Here is a 6,000-nt window from a genome sequence, read left to right on the forward strand (position 1 = left end):
ATTCTGAAACCAGGACACATGGGTGGGCACCAACCTTGCTTCCCAGCCAATCTGTAGTGCTTTGATCTGACATTAAAATTAACAACATGTTTTTCAGTAGGAAAAAACATGTTAGATTTAATTTTTAAAGCCCAAATCTCATACTTTGGAGGTACAAACTTTACCATAGTTGCAAAATTCAATATATTAATAAGTCTTCATGAATACTTTCAAATAATTATAGTTCTGACCAAAAGTGAAGTCAAACTAACTAAGCCAACCAATGCTTACTGAGCACCCAATCTGTTCCAGGGTACTGAATGAGGGCCCGTAGGAACAAAGCTGTTGACTGCATCACTAAAAATGATCTCTTAAGAGTTTAGAAATGTGGAGGCTCCGCTCTTTCACTTCACTGTCCTCTCAAAATGCACAACATTCCGCCCAAGGGCCAAATTAATTAGCATTATGCCTCCTGTGGGTGAATAAAAAAGCTACAAATGAAGTTAGTGTTTCAAGGAACAAATAGAATTAATGATTTTTCTGCAAGCAGATACAAGAAAGGTCAGCCTTGGATCTTACAAAGTTGTGTGTTACTTTTAATATCTTATTTACAGGGGGAAAAAATCTGGACTTACAAATGAAGACAAACGATGAAGACTTGGAAGAAATTAATATTATTGAAAAGTCATTTCTTTCTCTCAAAGCACTGGGTATTTGTGGGTCAGCTCCTTATGTTATTGACTTAAAGAGATAACATTTGCCCTAGATGCTGGTGCAGTTGCTATGGTAATATTTTTTAACGAGACTAAAAATAATGAGTCCTGTGTCTGATTTACTAGGACAAGTCAAGCCTTTCTCTACAACTGTCTGAAAGAAGTATCTGTCAGTTGTCACAGATTTATTTCAAATTAAGGGGCACATGGTTTAGGTGCTGAAGTAAAATGTTTTTATTGCCACCCAACTCTACCACCGTTGAATGTCATAGCTTTGCAGGGCATGGCAGACACATGCCTAATAGAGAGGAACAGAGAGGAGTTTAATGAATCACAAAGAAGCATTCTTTATCTCAAGTGCATCCTGTATTCTCATTGGAATGAGTCCAAAGCTGCTGGGTCCCCAAACCCTTCATTTGTAATTCTCCAGGCTGTCACACAGACAAGGCCAAGGCCATTGTTAGTTAAGCTTCGAAGCAATCACACCTCATTTGTTAGCTATTGACTTTGTTCCAGAAAAGATCCCTAGGACCATGGCCCCAGAGCATGCGTGTGTGTGTCTGTGTGTGCCCATGCCTGTGCTCAATGGTGGAGCAGGGTGGCAGGAGGATGGAAAGGGAAGAGGAGAGCTGTTCTACTCTCCAGAATATTCTTTACATCATTTAACAAACATTTATTAAGCAACTACTGTGTGCCAGGCACTGTCTTGCATTGGGATCACTGGGTCCATTTAAAAAATTAAGACAATTGGGAGGTGTGGGGTGGGAATAGCTAACAACCAACAATAATGATCAATTTCTTTCCTTTCTCCCTTGTTCCTCCCTTCTTTCTATCCTTCCCTATTTTATTGAGTATTTCATTGTGTTACCATATGTCAACACACGCTAAATACATACACTGTAAATACAAATAGAGCTATGAACCTGACGTCAAAGAGCCAATAGTCCAATGGGGATGATAAATAAACCAAGATAGATATGATTTAGAAATTTAATTCTTGATCATTTATGCCAGAGAAATGGGAATTTATGTTTACACAAAAACCTATACATTGAAAAGCAGCTTTATTCATAATAGACCAAAACTGGAAACAACTCATGTGTACTTCAACAGGCGAATGCTTAAATGAACTATGGTACATCCATGACTTGGAATATTATTCAGCAAGAAGAAGGAATGAACACCCAACAATTTAGATGAATCTCCAGAGGATTATACTGAGTGAAAGAAGCCCATCCTGAAATGTTACATGTATGAGTCCATGTATATAAAATCCTTGCACGACAAAGTCGTAGAAATGGAGAAAAGAGCCGCTGTTGCCAGGGCTTAAAGAGAGTCAAGTAGGGGAAGGACGTGGTATGGTTATAAACGGGCAACATGAAGGGTTTTTGTGGTGATGGAAATGTTCTGTCTCTTGACTGTGGTGGTGGATACACAAAGGAAATATAATAAAATTGTGTAGAACTAAATACACATGCACACACATGTGAATACAGTTAAAATGAGAAATGTGACAATATTGGTGAGTATATCAGTGTAATATTCTGATTGTATATTGTACTATAGTTTTGCAAGATGTTATCATTGAGGGAAAGTAGGAAAAGGGTACACGGGATCTCTGCATTCTTACAACTACATATGAATCTACAATTATCTCCAGATAAAATTTTGATTTTTAAAAATCAACATAACATTAAGTGTGATGAGTGCTGTGACAAATGAAAAAATGCTCAACATCACTCAGCATTTGGGAAATGCAAATCAAATCCACTTTGAGATACCATCTCACTCCAGTTAGGATGGCTAATATCCAAAAGACTGAGGAACTCTCATACACTGTTGGTGGGACTGCAAAATGGTGCAGCCTCTATGGAAAATGGTATGGAGGTTCCTCAAACAATTGCAGATAGATCTACCATATGACCCAGCTATCCCACTGCTGGGAACATACCCAGAGGAATGGAAATCATCAGGTCGAAGGTATACATACCTGTTCCCCAGTGTTCATTGCAGCACTCTTTACAATAGCTAAGAGTTGGAACCAGCCCAAAAGTCCATCCTCAGATGAGTGGATACGGAAAATGTGGTATATCTACACAATGGAATACTACTCTGCTGTAAAAAAGAATGAAATACTACCATTCGCAACAACGTGGATGGACTTAGAGAAAATTCTATTAAGTGAAACAAGTCGGGCACAGAAAGCAAAATACCACATTCTCACTTATTTGTGGGAGCTAAAAATAAATAAATAAATAAATATACAAACAAATAAGGGGGGGAGGAAGACACAACAATCAGAACAATTCCTTGAACTTGATGTGGGGGGGGAGAGGGAGAGGGGAAAGGGGAATGGGTAAAGGATCACAAAAATCAACTACAACATATATTGAGGGATTAAAATAAAAAATTAAATTAAATTAAATTTTTAAAAATGAAAATAGGAAGCTATGAGAGCTTAGACTATGGGGTGGGAAGGAGTGTTATATTGTCAGGAAAGACTTCCCAAGAGGTGACTCCAGTTGGTAAGAGGAGTGAGAGGGGGGAAAAGAGGAGAGGGGGGGGGAGAGAGAGAGAGAGAGAGAGAGAGAGAGAGAACTCATTCCAGGCAGAGGAAACCATATTTAGAGCAAGGTCTTTGTCTTGTTCACCACTGTTTCCCCAGTGCCTAGAACACTGCCTAGCTCACAGCTAATTATCAAAACTGTCTGTGGAATGAATAACTAAAGACATGGAAGAGGGTGTGGTGGCTTTTTAGTTCATCATGGTAGAGTATAGCGTGTGTTCAGGAAGAGTCAGGGATGAGGATGGTAGCAGCAGGGGAGGTGCAGGTGCAGGTGGGGTGCTATAAAATACCCTGTGGGCATAGTGAGGAGAGAAATTGGAGCAGAGACCAGCCGGGAAGGTTGCTGTGGCAATCCAGGTGAGTTCTTTGCCTCCAACCTCAGATATGCCTTCAGCACAAGTCCTAGGTCTAAAGCAGAGTTGTCCAATAGAGAGAGAATTCAAGCCACAAAGGTAATGATAAATTTTCTAGTAGCCCCATTAAAAAAACAGAAAGAAACAGGTTAAATTAATTTTAATAATCCCAGTGTGATAAGTGTCAGAAATAAAATAGATTGTATTGAGACTAACATTATCTAAAATGTTTACATTTCAACACGTGATCAACATAAAACATTATTGATGAAATATTTTACACTTTTGACATCCTTTTTTTTCTGAAAATTTAAAAGGTTTATTATGAGCCAAATTTGAGGATCAACATAGGAAACACAAGCAACAGAGTCTGGAAGTGCTCCAGGGCTTTTTCACCAGGTTACAGATTTATAGAGCAAAGTTAGAAAGGAAAACAAGGGATGAGAGAGGGAGGCGAGCCTGTATCATAGCTGTCTCCTTTTCATTACGCATCATAAGAGCCAATGACTGGTTCTAAGTTACAGCATACCGTCATAAATCTATAATGTAGTTACGAGATACATTCTAAGCAATTTTTAGTAAGTTGGTAACTTCCTATGATGCCAGCAAGTCGGGGTTGAGGTCTTCATCATCAGCAATTCCGGGAACTTACAATAAGGGTTTCTGAGAACAGGATTGACATCTTTTTTATACTAAGTCTTTGGAGTCTGATCTGCACTGATAGCACATATAATTGACACACATCTCATTCAAACTAGCCACATTTCACATTCTCAAGCGCTACGTGTAGTGGCTACCATATTGGACAGTACTGGTGCTCCCCAGTGGCAAGGTGTAATTATTTGAAGTCCTTCTAGACCCTTTTCATGTGGCATTATCTATTAATTCTTACTACAACAATCCTATAAAGTATTACAGTAGTCCCCTCTTATCCACATTTTCACTTTTTGTGATTTCAGTTACCCACAGTCAACCATGGGCCAATAATATTAAATAGAAAATTCCAGAAATAAGCAATTCATAAGTTTTAAATCGCTCACCATTCTAAGTAGCATGATGAAATCTCACCCAGAACATGAATCATCCCTTTGTCCGGCACAGACACTACCCACCCATTAGTCACTTAGTAGGCGTCTGTTATCAGATTGACTGTCTTTGTATCACAGTGCTTGTGTTCAAGGAATCCTTTTTTTATTTAATTGTTCTATTTTATTATTAGTTATTGTTAGTCTCTTATTGTGCCTACTTATAAATTAAACTTTATTGTGGGTATGTATAGGAAAAAACAGACATAAACGGTACTATCTGCCGTTTCAAGCGTCCACTGGGGGTCTTAGAACATATCTCCCACGGATAAGAGGGAATTACTGTATTACCTACCCTTTATGATGAGGAAACTGAGGCCTAAAAAAATTAAACCAATTAACCATGGTCTCCCAGCTAATCAGTGATGGGCTACGATTCAAATTTGGCTCTGACTGACTGATTTTTACTGTACCAGGCTGCTTTAGTGACTTCGTTATACTGTTCCAGGGAGAAACCTTCGCCCACAGTGAGGGGATCATTGATCAACCTTATGGAAATATCTGAGCCCTCGCCAGCTGAGCCCGTGCAGCTGATGCACATGAAATTTCAAAGCTTAAAGCAGCAAGGAGTCCATAAAAGAGTATCTTTTTTTTCAGAATTTATCAAAATGCTTATTTATCCAGAACCATGATTTCTGATCTGCTGAGCCTAATTACTTGATTTGAGAGTCTCAATCTTTGGAATTGTGCCTGTTTGCCTGACTGAATCACTGCTTCATATTGTAACATCACTGAAGAGCATGCATCAAAATGAATTACAAAGAGAAATTTCTCCTAAGTAGAGATGGCCCTGACATTTAGTGAATGATGAAGCAGAATGATAATCAGGAAAACTAATATAATCAAAAAGACGGAGGAGTTTCATAATAAAGGACAGGAATGGGAAAAAAAAAAAAAAAAAAATCACCAGCCCAGGCTGGACAGACAAAGGCGGAGGAGAAGGAAAACACAACATAAGCTCCTGAAGCCATGACAGCTGTGAGTGTGCTGAGCAGAGGCATTTTTAAGACTGACATAGACCCATTTCTGTCTATGGCTGTGGCTCCCGGATCCTGGGTATCTCTCGGAATCAGTGTCTTTTGGAATCAGTGACCCACCTTTGCAAAATGCTGGCCAAACATTAGAGATGGAGTTTAAGACTAAAGAACTGAGTGGACTAAAAGCCTCAAATCTGTGATTCTGAGTTAACGAGCCATGTATAGAAGACAAGCTGGGCCCAGAACATGAAGCTGAAATGGCCTGGATATAAAGCATACACATATCTCACACTGTTGACTTCCTCACTATTTACCTGATCTCCTTAT

This window comes from Cynocephalus volans, chromosome 3, assembly GCF_027409185.1.
Source record: "Cynocephalus volans isolate mCynVol1 chromosome 3, mCynVol1.pri, whole genome shotgun sequence".
NCBI lineage: Eukaryota > Metazoa > Chordata > Mammalia > Dermoptera > Cynocephalidae > Cynocephalus > Cynocephalus volans.